This window comes from Acromyrmex echinatior, chromosome 17, assembly GCF_024713525.1.
Source record: "Acromyrmex echinatior isolate Ae372 chromosome 17, ASM2471352v2, whole genome shotgun sequence".
Lineage (NCBI taxonomy): Eukaryota > Metazoa > Arthropoda > Insecta > Hymenoptera > Formicidae > Acromyrmex > Acromyrmex echinatior.
In genome coordinates, this window is record NC_141868.1 from 7,187,644 (window position 1) to 7,207,601 (window position 19,958).

At 27.9% G+C, this 19,958-nt stretch overlaps 1 long non-coding RNA gene across 1 annotated transcript; it reads left to right on the forward strand.

Moving 5' to 3' along the window:
* Window positions 1-7,594: 7,594 nt before the first annotated feature.
* LOC147906955 (uncharacterized) lies at window positions 7,595-8,655 on the forward strand. Its single transcript, XR_015547948.1, has 2 exons — window positions 7,595-7,684; window positions 8,448-8,655. It is a non-coding gene; the product is annotated as an uncharacterized LOC147906955 (long non-coding RNA).
* Window positions 8,656-19,958: the final 11,303 nt, after the last annotated feature.

Genomic DNA, 19,958 nt, shown 5'->3' on the forward strand with positions numbered 1-19,958 from the left:
TTTAAATCATAATATAAAACATTATAAATGTGTTTTAAAAAGTTTGGTTTTTTTAGATAAGAATATTATTATATAATATATTTTGTCAACTCTACGAAACTATAATACATGCACCATATCACATATCGTTGTTATGAGTCAGAAGTAATGTATCCGTCATATTGTTTTTGTTAAAATCGTTACCTTATATTCGCCGAATAATTGATGATTTGGCATATTACTGGCAATACATAGAATTATATTGCTAATGTGTTGAATATTCGTAGCATTTCTATTCTGTAAAATTGTTTTACTATGCATAAAATATTATATATGATATTATATAATATTAATAAATATTAAATATTATAATTAATAAACTAAATATTACGAGATATATAAACTTAACACTGTCAATCTTATCCTATAATTCATACAAGTAATAACAAATAGAAAATGAGCAAACGTTATACTTTTATAACCTGTAACTGGTAATTAGACTGCGGATATTTGTGCAAAATACTTAACTGAATATTAATACTTAACTGAATATTAATCATCGGACAGTTTTAGCAGTCAATCGTTGTTCGTTAAAGAGATATTAAAAAGTAAAATTAAAAGGTTAAGATTGATATTTGTAAATATGCAATTTATGCAAAATATGCATTTTATGCAAAATATTCATGTTATCTGTTGATAATGTATCTTTGATAAATCAATATGATGTCAAATAATCATTTAGTTTAATTATCTCATCTCCAATGTTTAGAAAATTATGTTCATTAGACGCAATTTTGAATGAAATGAACGAATCTACCAAAAGAAAGCGTCATTCTGGTCTCATGAAGCGAGATTAAACATTAAAGTTGACCATTGTTCAGGATAGAATACTTAAAATATGTATATCCGTTATGTCGCTACTAAAACCCGTCAGGGAATCAACTTTGCAGGCTAATCTACAGTGACCCAATCACAAGCAGTCAATCTCATTATGATTGGTATTATAGATCGGTAGTTAAAATTGGCTATCGTTATACGTAAGTCGTTGAACCTCTGGGAAACGAATCCCGATATGATATACAGAATATGCAACATTATGCATCTACGTCAATAGGGTGATTCCTAGACAAAAACCTTATCAGGTCAGCGCAGGTTATTTACGGGAATCATCCTGTTACTAGAGATCCGCAACATTGTACACTCTGTATATAATACCAAAGTATTTCGGGAAACAACGATTCATATATCTGTGACAGTTAAAATCGATTAATAAAAAATTAATAACCTACTCATCTCATCCTGTGCGATACGTGAGCGCACGCGCTTAATTATATATATATATGTGTGTGTGTGTGTGTGTGTGTGTGTGTGTGTGTATCTACGTAATTTACTAATATCTTCCCGTTTTCATTCTTTCTTGAAACTATCCTCATTTACTGCGACATTCGTTGCGAACATTCACGGTAAAATTCTATGGGAGATACTACATAGGAATATTCGTATAACGTACTTAATTGATCGTAGAAACGTATTTAAATGATCGCATTATGTATGAGAATGTACTGAGATGATCGCATTGCACGTATTGCAATGTTCTCAAAACATTCTCAGAACGTCTATGTGCTGTTAGCAAGTATACCACTTTCCCCTACATTAAAATTAAAAAACAGTATATTAAATTATTATAATCGCATATGTATTATCAATTATTTAATAAGTTGATATAAATTAGAAATCTTTATATATCATAAGCCTAAGTTCCTAATAAACAGATATATTAAAAAAAAAATCTATGTATTATCTTCGACTTTATAAGCCAAGAAGAAGGCTTGGTACATGCTTTACATGTTATACACACAGATCCATATATTCTTCCTGTTGATTATTCTTTTTTAAATCTTTTTATTAAACATACTCATCTCGATGCATATAATATGTACTTCCTTTTTATATTTTTTTTTCTTGCGCGCTTGCACGATGTTCTTATCTTATCCACGTATAATGTACCTAAAAATACTTTATGATCAAATAAGAAAAATTTTCCTTTTTGTTCGGCAACTTAAGTAAATTTCATGTGTTTATCATTTATTGTATAATATTTAAAAGATAAAATAGAATGTTAAATATGTATACATACATATGATCCTGTGTAATATTTAATCTATTTATTTTTAAATGTCATAAGACTAATTAATAAATCTAAAAATAAAGGCAATGCATTAACATTAAAATTTATTCCATGTCACCAGTTTAAGTAATTTTTAATTCTAATATTTACAAAAGTTATATAAGTAAGACAATTTTTTAGAGTTTTATTTTTCTAGACGTTTTATTTTTCTAGACACCTTTCAATTTTATAGATTATATTATTCGTTGCTATTTTCTGGAGGAATAAAAAAATTGAAAAAGAAAAACTCAAAGAATTAAAATTAATATGGTTATTAAAAAAAGCTGAAACTTAAAAAGCAACAAATAGTTCTTAGAAAAATAAAAGTTGCAGGGTTAAAAAATCTATTTACTAATCATATTGATTTGAGTTTGGATGGTGTCGCCAAGATCAAGATCAGATCAATTCTTTTTAATGATAACCTATTTTTGATACCAGAATCTAATACTTGATTTCAAAAGCTTTTCAAAACATTGTAATAAAGTTATTTTTCATTAAGTACTTTTCAAATTATACGGCTTAAAGTTACAGTGCCGCCGATATAGAAGTACGCAAAGTATTCGACCGATGGCTAAAACCTCTTGAGCGTCATTCTAGATTATGTGATGGAGAACATTTGTTCAAGATCAAGATCATTAGTGGTTATATCTTTTATTTTCATTTTTGTATTAAAAATTCATTTTTATGTAAAAATCAAAATTAGAGGTATATATTCCAATAGCCTCGATTTTGACAAATATTATTCAGGACATGAACAACATTCAAGAGGTTTTAGCTGTCAATCGGACATCTTACGCAATTCTATGCCGGCGATACTATAATTCAAGCCTCATAATTTGAAAAGTACTTAATAAAAAATAACTCTTTTTTTTATCCGACAGATTAAATGTAGCCAGATATACAGAATTTGGTAAATGCTTACCTTTACACAGCCCGCTCTAAATATATAATTTCTCACTAAATAACCTTGATATTGACTTTGATCTTCAAGAAGATCAAGATTATTAATTTTTTTCATCACTCGTTATTTATTAAAATTTATGAACAGAACAATTTTTATGAGTAATACAATTTTTAAACATAAGGTATTTTAGCAGTTTTTTCCCTTGACAGGGGGCAAAGCCATTTTTTGTAGACTGACTTCTTTGATTATTTAGAAGACATTCACCTGTAGCAACAGATTGAATTATGGTAATATCAACTCAATGGGAGTCCAGCTCATTATGCAGAACTACTCGAACTTGGCAAACAGACATTTCCCAAAACAATGGATTGGACATGGAAGAGTAGTACCTTGGCTTTGACCCCGATCACCTGATCTGACACCACTGGACTTCTTTGTGTGGGGAATCCTGAAGCAGGAAGTTTATTCGTCGTAAATCAACCCTCAAGAACAATTGAGAAATCGAATTAAGGCAGCAGTGCAATCAAACCAAATCAGTGTTTAATTGCAACAGGAGTTGTCCGTATTAGATGTAATGCTTGCATTGCTGCAAAAGACTAATATTTTGAGCAATATTTAAATTAAGCAAGTGAATAAATACAACGTGAATAAGTAATGAAAAGTACGAAAATGAAAATTATATTGTTATAAAATAAATATGAAAATGGAACATAAAGCGGATAATTGTTGAAATAATATTGTATACAAAGTTCAAAAACATTAAAAATATTAATCATGAACTACATAAATCTTACCGCACTATTGATATGTATATTTTTTTGTATAGTATTATTTCCAACTATTGATTCAAATATTGCGGAATTAAAAATTTATGAGATATTCCCTTTTTTTCAGATCAAACTCTTCAGATTATTTCTTCAGAGTGTTATGAATTATTTACTTTAGAGTATTTGTCAATTAATTCTTTATTGTAACGTTTCCTAAATTCTTTTTGTAGTTCTCACATTTAAATTTTTTTTGGACATATTTATTTTCAAGTTTATCCACCTAAAATCGTAAGAAAATAATAATAATTTTTTAATAACATAATAAATTTTTTATCAAAGAAATTGTAACACAAAGATCGTCGTTAACGTAATTACCTTTTCCATTAGACAGTTTAAAACACTTTACAAAGTAACAGGTGAATACATTGTTATGAATATATTGTATATTACAATGTCTAAGCACAACCAATAACATTCACAACTTATTGTTAAGACATAAAATTATCAAAGATGCGTGTACTGGTTTTAGTGAATACCGAATTTTACGTTTTAATTATAATATAAGAACTGTATGAAATCTTTCAAAGTCAGCCACTATCATTTAATGTACTGCTAAATTAATTTTATTGTTAATAATACTCGATATGTAATTATATTCTACATATGAATGTTTCTCTATTTTTTTCTAATTTACGTAAATAAAATCTTAAGTAAAATGTAAGATTGAATACATGAGACGTTAAAAATTAGTAAAAATAGTTAAAAGTATTTCAAATTGACAATAAGTAAGAATAGGAACATGTAAATAAAAAATCATGGTTGAAAGCAACATCTTGTATATAAAAAACTAATAAGTATGAAAAAAGAAATATTAAGAATAAACCGTGTAATTGCTTGTCATTTTAAAGTCTAATAAATATAGAAATTAGAGAATTCTGCGAGCAATAGCCAATAGTCGAAATCTATTTTACATTCGACGATAAAAAGATTCCAGACAATAAAGTTATGATAAAATGATATAGCTGTCACAAAAAGTAAAAAGGGAGATACGGAATGATATATTAAAGGCAGACTAAATCTTAAAAAAAGAATTGCATTATCGTGGAAGTTAGATGTTCGTTACTTTTGCAAATTTACTTCAAATAAAAAATAATTAATGTGAAAGAGAGGCATATTATCATGAATTATATGTTATACGTATCAATAATAAAATCACAAACTAGTAATTATAAATATATGTATATGACTTCATTGTCATAAGCAGAAAATTTGCTATCTTAGAAAAACTGCATATTTAATAGAGAGGAGCAAATAATTTAAATGCAAATCAAATTAAATAATGGATTCGATTAGATTTGTTTTTGAAAGATTTGAAACAAAATGTAAGAGTGCCGATAGTCAGGGCTGGCAAAAATCCGGGTTTTTCATATTAAACTCAACTAATTATAACTATATATAAAACTAATTTTACCCAGTTTTTCCCTAGTTAAAACCGTAATAATTTTCCAGAAAGCTCCCCTTCAATTTTGAAATTATGCTTCGAAACATTTTTGCACGATATCAAAGAATTTGGCAGAAAAAAAAATTTAAATATGACTCTACAATTTGTCCGACAAAACGGTTGGATATTTTAATTATTTTAACAAATGCAATAAAACAAACAATGTGTGTGTGTGTGTGTGTGTGTGTGTGTGTGATAATGGCTCTAAAACAGAATTTTTATGGCAAATTTCTTTAGCTACACAGTTACATCAGCAAGTATAGATAAAATTTTCTTTACATTTGGTTATGTTTGGAATAAGTTAAGATCATTTAAAATTTATTGGCTCTAGAAAAAGTTAATAAACTCATTAAGATTTATAAATACGTAAATAAATAAACATTCTTTAATAAAAATGTTTTGAAAAATATTTTTATTTTATATATTTTATATATTTTATATATTATATCACATTTTTATTTTATATAATGTATAATATATAACATAAAAAAATGTCATTCTCAGAAAAATATTAAATATAAATAATAAGAGAAGGTCGCCGATATCGACGTGCCACTTTGTTTTTAGAAAATATTTTTTAAACGAAAAGTAAAAATAATACTTTAAATACATCAATACAAACTAAAAAGTGTTTCTTCTATCAGATAATATAAACAATTTTTATAATACTGTTTGTAATTTTGCAACAGTTAATTTTTTCGTAAGATAAGCAGAAATGAGCGTCTGACAAAATGGATTCCAAAACTGACACAGTAGGCAATAATGCTATGTATTCCTATTCTTTTTCTTTTACGGGAATTATCTGTATAAAGTACCTATAAGTGAATGTTTATAAGATATTCCAGAATCTTTTCACTTCGTTTGTGAAAAACATTGTTATTGAATTATATGCATATTTATTTTATGCTGTTCTCTCTGCAGAATGTAAATATGTAACGCGATAGTTTTTCAAGAGCTTTCCATATATACACGATTGTCTTTAACTCCAAGAGTTATTTGACATTATAAAGCAACATTATAAAGATTAAATTAGTTCATGATCTATTTTACAGGCAGATGTGACGGTTTACGCTGCACCCCAATTTTTAAATTTAAATCGTATTATGAACAAACTAAAAAAAAATAATGTAAATAAAACTGATTTAAGAAAATAGAAGCATTTAAAGTGACGTAATATCATCAATAATAGTCAATATTATTTAAACTACATAATTGGCATAATTTACATTGACATAAATATTTAAAATGACGTAATATTATTAATAGTATACTATTATTTAAACTACGAAATTTGCAAAAGTAATTATAATCGTAAGAATTTTATTTCCGCATTTGTAGAATTCGTTTTTAGCTGATTTAGTAACAAGATATAGAAACAAGTTACTAATACACAATTATGAGTTTGTACTTCTTTAATTAGCTAATTAGTTCATAATTTTATTAGTATTACTAAAGTGCAATAGCTAGTTTATGAGAAATAAGGACATGTTTACTTTAAAAAACCTATATCAGAATCAGCGATTTTCCTCTATAAATAAATAATTTTTGTTTTCTATGATTTACAATCATATTACTTTTAAGTTTCATTTACAGTTTCTTAGGCTTTAATAATAATGAATAGTAAACTAAAAGTAATAAAATCCATTTATTTCAATATGGATTTTTCACTTTGATTAAAACCGGTTTTAATTGGGTTTAACAGAGTGGGATAAAATTTTGCCAGCCCTGCCAATAGTGTGATTTTCAGAAATATAAATTATATCAATATGTGCATGTAAATATTTAGTTAAATGAAATGCATAAATGTATGTACATATACGTCCCATTGGCTCATTACTGGCTATCAACAGGTAATGACTTCCCTGACTCTTCTTGATAAAAGTCAATTAACTAAATGTCAATGAAATTTCGTACAAAAGGTTCGTACAGCATCATAGTAAAACTTTTTTACGAAAATTATTCATTTAACTAAATTAATTTAGTTCATCTTTATTTCTTTCAATGAAAAATACATGTATTTAAGTTGAATGAATTTTTGACTTATAAATGCATACATTCAATGAAAGAAGTAAAGCGAATTAAAATAATTTAGTCAAATATGTAAAATAATAAATATAACAAATATGTAAAATAATTAATATAATCAAATGAACAGTTTTTTCTTACAATTAGTGCACAGATCTTTGGAGAATAGTTTTACAACAATTATCGGATGTTATATAAACCATTTTTTTTCTATGTAATCAATCTACGTGAGTGATTTAGATATGACTGAAGCCTTCTTTATGTGAATATAAATCAGCAATGGCAGATGTACATTGAGTAACAAAGTCGCGTTCTGCATCAATTATGGACAGAAGTATAAGGTTTGTTCGCGTCGCATACTCCAAATTAACCCAGAGAGCACTTGGATCATAGATAAGGTGGCGATTGGAGCAATTACATTCATGTGCTCCAATGTTTAGTGACACGAACGGATTTAGGACAAGCATGTCACTTAACCTAATCCGTGAGACCACTCGAACAGATCAGACAGTGCCTCGTTTCGTTTCGGGTATTTTGTGTTACCTCGATTATTTGAAAAGCGTAATGATATAAAATAAATGTGTTTTTAATATATATAAAAGTTATATTATATATTTTTATATTATATTATATTATACTTTATTAATATAATTTTATTTTATTTTTTTAATTTTTCTAATTTTATTTATTTTATTTATTTATTTCATTTATTTATTCTTCTTATTTTATTAATTTTATTTTATGTTTTATTTTATTATTTTATTTTATTAATATTATTGTATATTACATTGTTATATTATATTTTTATATTTATATCAAAAACGCATTTATTAAATGCATTTTTATACTAAATGAACCTGAAATACTTTTTTCGATACAGTACGTTCATATAGTATGCATGCGTAACATGCTCCAATCGTACCACTTTCTGAGGCAAATGGAGCGTGCTTAATTGATTCATAAAGTATGCTCTAATGCGACGCGAACATCTAGTCGCCATATTGATTCCAGTGACGCGAACGTATTGGAGCATGTTAGGCATGTGAAGTGTGCAACGCAAATAAACCTATAGCATAACCGGTTCTAACTTGGATCCATTGACAGGGCGCGGGACGCGGAGGAAGGAAGGGGGAAGGCGCGGAATGGTCTCCGATCAGCGGCATCGCTATTTACATAAACATAGGATCTCGGTCGATGGATTAGTAAGCATGATGCGCGTGATAACATTCCACTATGCGTTCCGTATTCTTTTTCGTCCTGTCACCATCTTCAAAAATACATCGGTAATAAAGGCTTGCATACACTTACCGCATATATTTATCATCTCTCTTCCTCTTATATTTCGTCATTTTTCCCGCCACGTTGTCGCTCCCATCGTGTCTTCTCGCACGCAAAAATATTTTACCATACGTTTTTTAATTTAATAATTTAAAGAGAGAACGCTTAATATGATCGTAATCGTCTGTCGCAGTAGCGAAGATGCGGGCGGCGTGCATAATGATAGCGCTGCGATAATAAGAAAGGAATGAATAATGTCATAAACCCAAATATATAGTTTAAATATGCGTTTACTTTTATATATAACATAATTTTATAATATATAGTTCTTACAATATTTATAAGCAGGAACTTTAATTTAATTTAATTTAGTTAATTTTAAATCGAATTTTAAGCACCTGCTTTCGATTAGCAATAAAATGTACTTTACAATATTATCTAAAGCATAAACTATACGTATTAAATCACATTCTATATTTGATTTTTTATTATAAATTTTACACAAAAAATCTACAACATTACATTTATCGATGATACAATTTTCACCTAAAGTATTACAAAATATTTAAATTTTTCATTGACGATATACTGGTACATTTCAGAGTATATACGTTCTCGACACAATGTTTGAATTTGAACATGAAGAGCACGGCTTTATATACAGACATGTATCGCGTAGTTAATTTGACCACATTCACATCACGCATTTTTAGGATTTCTATCACAAGAATCATCTTGAATCATCTTGAACCGATAATGATGAAGGTGCGATTGAAGGTGCGTTGCACAAACCGTTCAATATCCGCGCGTCTTTCGATGAAACTGCCACTTTGTACGAGGCAAGATTATGTTGTTACCTTGGTTGTCGTCAATTGCAATTGCCACAAAAGACATAGATCCCACGATGATTCCGACATCCAGGTATTCGTAAGTTGTAGGAGTCAATGTAAATCTTCTTCCCAATATATGAGGTGTATGACAGGGTTTATTACAAGAAGATGCTCTGCAGAAGAAAGTAACATATATATATATAATAGAGAAAAAAGGAAAACAGATAAATAAACTGTAGAAAAAAGGTAAAAGAAATTTATAAAATGAAGACTTACTGTTTATAAAATTCTTCTTGAATAGGAACGTAAATCTCATGGAATCGTACATGCTTGAAAAGCATGCAGTAGTGGTCTGTCTGAACTACTGATGCAGTAACAGTACCTGAGCTCTTTCTAAGTTTCGTCCACTCCACCGCATTTCTTTAGGAATACATATGGAATTGTCAACCAACACAAACGAGAGATCAAAAATACAAGCGCTGATATATTCGACAGCTTTGTTAGTGTAATAAAAGATTTTTTTTAAGGATGTTCGACATGTTAATACGATATATTTCGCGATGACATCATAAAAAAAAATAATTTTGATACATTGCGACGTCGCCAAATAGTGCGTATAATGATATATGTCCTACCCATTATAGTCCTATACTCGTCATAATATTCATGCTCTCACTTCTACCCATCGTGATCCTATATTCATCATAATATTCGCACTCTCTCTTCTTCCCGTTATATTCTCTCTGTTTATGTTCTCTTTTCTTCTTGCTCACAATTTTATTAAATAAATATGATATTTGTTTTATGATTTTTTAATGATATGACTTAGTAATGATTTTAATTTAGCAACTAATTATAACAATATTTTTAATAACGTAATACAAATAGCTGAGCATTCCTAATTATCAAACATTATAAATTATTATTGAGTAGTTATCGAACATTTATTGTACTATTGAACAGCTGTCATATTATTAATTAATTCTAAATAACTATAGAGAAATAAGATTCTTTTCCACTCGCGGTAAAAAAAAAACAGGAATGTGCAGGTTTCAAAGTTACGTGACAAGTAGATGATGTCACAAAAGAGAGCAAAAAAATATTTTAGTATTGTGGAGGAAATCCAGAAAGAAATAGAGAATTATAATTTCTTATTCAATTTTTATTTTAATAATTTGATTAATTTATTTGAGGCAAAATTACACGCCTTCTTATCATATATAATTCTACTGAATAAAGGCAGGAAAAGAGGAGACTGAAAATAATTTAAAAAATTCAGTAATATATTTAAGTAGTTGTAAGGTAGATGGCACTTGACCAGCGATGGCAGCAGCGCCATACAGGATAGGAACCGAGGCACGAAACAATAAAGGCAGTTGCATTTCTGCTACACTGGCATATAGTCATTGAACTCTATAACCCACTTTACAGTATCATATTTTTTTATAAAACATTAATTTATTTCTTACTTTAAATGTAACGCAGTATATACAATTTCATCTAAAGCGCACATTACTAATTCACACTCCATGTTGAAATTTCATCATAAACTCCGCAATCTTTTAATATATCACATTTATTATTAATACAATTTTGACGTATAATAGTCAGAAATTATTGACATATATTTTCTCGCACGCAATTTTATTAAAAAGATATGACATTTATTTTATGGGCTTTTATGATGCGATTTTACAATAGGATGATACACGCACATATATACAGGGTGGGCCATCTATTGGTACGTTTTTAAAAATGCGATCAAATGAGCATACATTGATATTTTTTATTAATTTTTTTTTTGTTGTGAAGCTAAAAGTATCCGCGTCAAGAATGAAAAACGATTTCGTTCATGTGGCTCCCTCTACTGGCCTTACAGTATGCCATTCGGTCACCCCAATTATTAATGACATTTTGGACTACCTCGGCGCCAATTTCACTCAAAACAGTCGTAATATAATGTCATCCACTAACATCCCTTTCTCACGAACTTTCCTCACCAATTTGCGTATAGCTCCTTCGGTGGGTGCTCTATCACGACCCATATTTCTTTTCAAAATTCGTACAGTTTCGGCGACACAGCACTGACTTTGAAAATAAGTTTTTAAAATTTCAAAACGCTCTTCAAGAGAAAACATGTTGTTTTGTGCCGCGGACGGTATGACTAATAAACTGTCAAAATTTCGGGTCTGTAGCTCGTTCGGTGTTGCCACACGACGAAATTCAAAAACGTACCAATAGATGGCCCACCCTGTATATATATATATATATATATATATATATATACATATAATAATATTTTAATAATATAAGTCGATCTCTCTCTCTCTCTCTCTCTCTCTCTCTGTCAGAACACGCTTTCTTATTAAGTAATTTAATATCACGAAGATATATGAAGAAGGAATGATGAAGAGATTAGGGAAAAGATAAATTTTCAAAGAAATATATTTTTTAACATAGATTTATTTATCTAATATTTAATGCAGCATGTACAATATAATTTAAACAATAGATTATTAGTTCACATTCTATAAAAAAATTTTTATCATAAATGTTATGCAAAATGTTCGCAGCATCGCGTTTATTAGTAACACAACACATTTATTAGTAATACGTTTTGTTTTAAAAATGATACAAAATATTTGAATTTTTCATTAACACCATGCGTACATTGACTTAATTTATAATACGCATGCTCGATATATTGCTCGAGCTTAAATAAGAAAAGTACGAGAGAGTTGTATGAGAGAGTTGGATAATGTTCATAGCACATCTGCACCAGCGTTTGCGACTGTATACAATTGGGTGAATGAATTTAAACATGGTCGTACATCCACATGTGATGCTCATTCGGGACGTCCAATTGAGGCTGCTACGAAGAAATCATCGACAAAGTCCACGATATTGTTTTGACTGATCGATGAATGAAAGTGCGCAAGCTTGTTGAGGGCACAGTGATTTTAATTATATCACATGGCATAGTGATTTCAATTTTGCATGAACAATTGGGTATGAAAAAGCTATTGGCAAGATGGATTTGCTCACTGTGGACTATAAGCGCGACCGTGTGACGATTTCAAAACAATGTTTGAAGATATTTCAACGTAATCCAGATGAATTTATATGTCGATTATTGTGGACGAAACATGGATTCATTACTTCACACCTGAGACGAAGAAACAATAAACTTCGCCGAGTGAACCAGCTCCGAAGAAAGCGAAGACCGTGAAGTCACCGTAAAGGTGGTGGCCACAATTTTTTGTGATGCACGCAGTATAATTCATATCTTCTGTCGAAGCAAACGATCAATGGCGATTACTACGCAGCCTTATTGAACCATTTCAATAACATTTTAAAGAAAAAAACGTTCCCATTTGGCGAAGAAGAAAGTGCTCTTTCATCAAGACAATGCACGGGTTCACACGTTCCCGGCACTGATGGCCAAATTCAACGAATTCCGCTGCGAATTGTTTCTCCATCCAGCTTCCCATTCGCTAGATTTAGCCCCCTGCGACTATTTTCTATTTCCAAACCTGAAGAAATGGTTCGGAGGAAAGAGATTCACTACCAGAAAGCAGTTCATCGCCGAAACAGAGGCTTATTTTGAAGGATTGGACAAATCATATTATTCGGACGGCTTGAAAAAGTTGGAGAATCGTTGGATCAAGTGTATCGAGCTGAAAGGAGACTATGCTGAGAAATAAAAATAAATCGATAAAAAAAAATGTGTTTTACTAAAAAATATGTTTTTCTAAAAACTTATTGATTTGCCCTCGTATTATATAATATTATATTATTATATTATATTATTATTATATTATTATTATTATATTATTATTTATTTATATTTTTTATTTATATTAAATTTATATTAAAATAACTATAAATTTATATCGCAAATGTTGACAACAGATTATGCCCAAGCAGAAAAATAAGTCATTATGATATCAAAATGATGTCAAAATGTATAATTACGTATGACTTGCGATCATGTGACTTTTTTTTAGGATGAAAGTTGAAAAATTAAATATTATAATCAAAAGGAATCATCTACGTAAAATAATTTTTATGCTTATTTCAAAGCATAAAAATATTGTATAATATTGTTATAATATTTATAACAATTTTTAACTTTTGTTAATTATTATTTTTAACATTTATACCTATTTATTTATATTCTACCATAAAAAAATGTTATGCATATTTTAAAGTTTATTTTATAGTGTATCCTTTATTTCTTATTTTTTGCTTTAGCTTACACTTAGTTAAACAGTTAATTGACGGTTACATACTCTAGATTTGATAATCTGAGAATTTTCCATGCTGCACTCTATTACTATTTGTAGGACTATTTGATGTTATTATTCCAAGAATCCAAAATTTGCAAGAATGCTGAAGATGGCTCGAAACGTTCAGTCATTATATCTATGTAAGAATTGAAACTTTGTTGAAAATATAATCGCACTAATTACCGTGCTTTAAGTGCCTGTTTTTTCTTTTTAATATTATATTAATATCTCAAGAGCCCAACTTTGATTATCGTTTTTTACCTTTTGTTCTTTGACATTAGTCGATTGAAATAATCAATTTGTAAATCAATTTATAAAAAATAATTACAAGTATAATTTTTACATTATTTGTTTTAGAAAAAATCAAGTTTGAGAAAATATAAAAAAATCTTTATACATAGTGATATGCATTAGTAATTAGTTAATTTTGCTGTATGGCTATATACTGCTATTATGTTTAAATACATCTCTGCCAATATCCTCTAACAAGACAATATCTAAAGTATCGTACGAGGTGTTTCAAATATTCCGAAGAATCCATCATAAATCCTGAACTCAATACGATTAAAACAAGGATTGTAATTACTATATAGAAAATTGATTTAGAAGTAACAGGTAATTTTAGAAATTTCTAAAATTATATTTATTTATCTATACTTTATATTCATATATTTTGATTATAATATTATATTTTGATTGAAATATATTTTGAATCATTCCCATGGCTTTGAGATGGCGTTTTGAAATGGCTGATTGAATCACTCCTAATGATCGTGCCAATTCTTTTTGATTTTGACAAGAGTCTTGATCAAGTAATGCCTTCAATTCTGCATCTTCGAAAACCTTCTCTCTTCCACCGCTATGCTGGTCTTCGACGTGAAAATCACCGTTCTTGAAGTGTTGAAACCACTTATGACACATTCTTTCACTAATAGCGGCTTCACCATAAATATTTGAAAGCATTCGATGAGCCTCAGCCGCAGATTTCTTCATATTGAAGCAGAAAATTAAAACCTCCCGCAAATGACAAGAATTTGGCTCGTAAACTGACATTTTCAATCGAGAATAACTTTATGATGCAGACACAAATCGACTAATGTTTCTTTTTGGATTATGTTGACAGATTCCCAAGTTTATTGTGTGACGTCTATGATCTATTTATTTCGATCACCACTTACCGCTGAAGCCATCTATACGAAAAAGGTATAAGCAAAGTCATACACCTAATAGAATATTTCAAAATCCTGACGTGATTGAACAATTCTGTTACCAGATTTTGATTCACCGTGAAAAATTACGTAAGAGATAACTACTCTAATTTCTGTTTCCTAATCATCGCAGATCTGTTATTATAAAATATTATAATATTTATAACAATTTTTAATTTTTATATTAGGTGTTGGAATTAATTCGTAGCGTTTTACAAGAGATGGGAAGTACTTTCATTAATGTATTTTTTAATGCTCATGTGAAATAAATAACATTCTTTCATTAAAAAACGCTACGAATTAATTCCAACAACTAATAAATTATTAGTAGAGAAGAAAGTAATATGGCACCCCAATTATATTTTACACTATAATTTTGTTAATAATCAATATTTATAAGTATAAAACTTGACAATTACATTCCTTAAAATATTGTTAATTCGATTCTAGACTTTCTCAAAGTTATGAAATATTTATTATTTAAAATACTATTAGAAATGTGAAAGTGTACCTCAGAACCGTTCCGAAATACTTGAAAGTAAAAATGCGTTATAATAAGTTGAGTATTAGTAATATTAGCGTCATGATGTGACAGTGAGTTACTGAACCAATAATTCCAAAAGTATAAATTATTAGGATTCGCTATATAATAGTGAAAATATTAAAGCAGACCACAATATATACACTGGTCATAATATACTGACCATAATACCACCTTCTCCTCTAAACTATTACTTTTAACTTTTTTGTAAATATACATTTCTTTTACAAAGAAGAATATTCTTATATGATAATTTAATTTAAAAAATACAATTTACATTTTAGAATAAAATTTATAATTATTAAATATATTTATGTTAAGATAATATTTTATATAGAATAATGTGGATATTAATTTAAAAAATTTCTTTCATTTTGCAAATATTAAATTTTATATATTCCATTTACGATAGTATGCAATAATTGTTATGTATGTGTGATGTGGAAGTTGACTGGATACACGCACTTTTTATAGCTTTTGTCTAATCGCGATCGCGGACCTTTGCACATCTAGTGACAATCGCGGATACTTTTTAGATGACCCAATAATATATATTCAATAAGAATTTATAAAATTACACATTATTATTCAAAAGGTTGTGGCACGCACAGAAAATAAAAATGAAGAAAAGAAGATAATTTTCAATTTAACATTTAAAATCAAGGCCTGTTAAAATTTAAATAGCATTATATTCAATAAGTCTCTTTATATGAATGTTATTGGTTTTCTTAGGAAATAGATAAATTTAAATTAAATCTTTTTATAATCTATGATACATTTTTATGACCATTAAAAATTCTTATGAAATAGTTAAATACACACGATTAATGAAATAGTTAAATATAAACGATTAATAAGAATATACAATAAAAACAACATTTATGGAAAAACATTAAAGATTTTAAAAAATAGAGGAAAAGGTGGTATTATGGCATCCCAGTTATATTTTACACAATAACTGTCAATAGTCAATATTTAAGTATAAAATTTGACAATTACATTCGTTAAAATGTTGTTGAATCAATTCTGGACTCAAAGTTACGAAATATTTATTACTTAAGATACTATTAATCAATATGTGGCAACATTACATAATATGACTCGAAAAAAAAATGGATGATAATGTAGTCTTCCATAAAAATAGCTTTAAAATATTAATTTTGTTTAGAAAACAGTATTTGACAAAAAACAGTATTTTACAAAATTAACAAAAAAAATAAAACATTTTAAAATGTATACAAATGAATGTATATATTTTCACATAACTTCTGCATATAAGTTGCTCAGTACTAAAAATCTTAGTACTAAAAATAGTATACTATAGTATAGTATAGTAATATTAGGTGTAGTAAAAAGAAATCCATTATTTTTCCAATAGATGGCTTTAGTAATCTGTATCACGCGTAGACGAGATACAGATTACTAAAGCCATCTATTGCAAAAATAATGGATTTCTTTTTTACTACACCTAATATAAACTATAGATTAACAGTAGAGCTACAATTGAACAAATCAAATAATTACTTTGATATGAAAACCTTAAAGAAGAGGTCATGAGTCAATCAATATCCATAGAAGGCCACATTAGCAAAATGTCATGCTATTGTTTAAATTTATATAACTAAAAATATATACAGTCAAATAAAATGTTAAATAGCAAATCGCACACTTAAAAATACATATATTTATATGATAATATGCTCAAATTTAAAAAAAATGAGGAAATAGGTGTAATTAAATGCTCAAATGTATCTCATAAACGTTTCGAAATACTTGAAAGTAAAAATGCGTTATGATAAGTGTTGGCTATTGAGTATTGGTAATATTAGCATCATGGTGTAACGGTGAGCTACTGAATTAATAATTCCAAATAATCATTAAGATTCGATATATAGTAACGGAGATATTAAGGGAGACCACAATATATTGACCATAACACCTTCTCCTCTATCATATTATATTTTCGTCATATGAAAATAAAAACAATCTTTTTAGGGATTTTTTTAAATTAAACATATAAATAATTTATTATGTATTGTTAAAAAAAGTATATTTCCTTCTGTTACATATATGTAAAGGAAGTTATACATAAAATTAAAAGTAACGAATTATAGTAGCTTTAAATGTAGGTAATAAAGGTGTACATTAAATTACATATAAATCCATATAAAATTTTACGAAAAATCTGAATTTTATAAAATTTATAAAATTTCATACAATTTTATAGAAAGTACAGTTACAATTATAAGTTGATAGATATGAGAGTGGAATTTTTTATATTTAAATTTATAAATATGCTAAATTAAAATCATGTTGTAAAAAATATTGTAAAAAACAAGAAGACATATAACATTACCAAAACATACATTGTACCAAATTTAAAAATATAATAAAATCTAACTGAAACTATCTTCATTAATTTATATCTATTCTAACCCAAGTAATAATAATAATCAAATTAAAAAAAAATTAGTTTCTCCAAAAAAATGATAATAATATTTTGTTTGATGATTTTTTTGTTCAAAAAAAGTAAAAATTCTAAAAATGATATAATCACTTAAAAATAGAAATAATAGAATATGTTGATTCTTAAAATAATCACGTTTTGTGGAGATTAAAAATCTGAACTAATTATTCAAATTCCATTTAAATAATAGTATTAACAAATTTTTACTTTAGTAAATATGGAATCATGTTGAGAATTTTAAACATCGTATTACAACTAATTCGTATGTATTATAATTTTCAAAATATTACTTATTAGAATTTTGCCATCGTATTGGCAGCGGTACTGATAGTATCAGCATCGTAGTCAATATAAACCGTTCTGATATGCACAAAAAAATTTATAATTTACATCACGTATACTGTAGATTTTCAGTACTGGTACAGTGTATATCGGAACATGCTTACGGTGGCAAGAATTTATTCTAGTTAGCAACCTATATGTTGTACAGCTATATGTTATACAGCTAGCAAGTTATATTCTAGTTAACTCTCTCTCTACACACACACACACACACACACACACACACACACACACACACACACACACACACACACACACACACACACACAAAATCATTAATTATTTTGCAAATGTATTATTTCTTATAGTGAAAAAATTGAATAAATTGATTTCATAAAGTTATTACAATTTATGTGTAAAAATCTTAACAAATTATTCAAATTCCATTTAAATAACAGTACTAATAAGTTATATAGAATAAAGTCGTTTATTATGGGACAGATTCCTAATATAAGATAGCGAGGTTTTTTTAGCGAGGCTAAAGTAATAAAAGCATGTTGATTCTATTATGAATTTTTTATTCTTATGATGAAACTTGTTTAGTAGAAGTTTCATTATTAGATCATATGTGTAGTCGTTACAAAAAAGTTTGTGAAAGGACGTAGTCAAAGTTTAGTGAGGTTAGTCTTTAAATCTTGCTCTATTAAATAAAAATAAATATATTGGGTAATAAAGTCTACATGCACAGAGCAAAATCGTATTGTGATAGAAAAACATATGATATAATGATTTATTTAATTGTAAAGATTAGATTTGGTGATCGTATCGCAAGGCGTCGAAATCGTAATATGAGATACTCAGGATGTTCAGAACTAATATGAGAGCATCTATTAAACAATTCAATTCTAAAGTATGTTATCAAACGATATTATAAACGATTAAAAATGACGATTCTATTATTGTTGAAATTTCTCACGCATATATACACTCACATACACACACACACACATCGAAAATTTATATAATTATTATGTACAGCATTTAAATTTTTTTATTCCAAAATTTTATGTAATATAACAAAAAAGTTTTTATACATATGAAATTATATCCAAATACATAATTTCGTATGTTTATTTATAATATTATACTTAACCTCACTATAATACATACATAACTATCAAAGCATGCAATCTCAGCGATAAAATCAGTTCGCGATGACAGTCGCTCACGAAGTAAGCGCAGCGAGAGAACTAATTAGCATCGCGCAAAAATGGCAACATAAATTTTAAGAGATGCGAACAAATTAAACAAATTTACTGCTTTAAATAGACAAATTCTTCGCATTAAGAACAATTTTTCTGTTGAAACAGTAAACTTATGTTCGGGTGGAAAGTTTAAAAACACAAATTTTTTGTTTTAGACATAAAAATTATATAGGAAATTATATAAGAAAATATTTTGTGCTGTTAAAGCAGAGAATTTGTTTCATCGGAGCGCAGTCATGTCTAAAAGTTAGGCTTTATTGATGAACTTTTTTTGTTAATAACTTTTTAACAAATAACGAGCGACGACTAAAATTTGTTGAAGATCATTCAGGATCATGACTTTGACAACATATGTTAAAGTCAAGGTCATTGAAAAGGAGAGTCCCTTAAACAAAACTTTTATCTAAACATACTATATTAAATTAATATATAGAATGTATAAATATTAATATGTG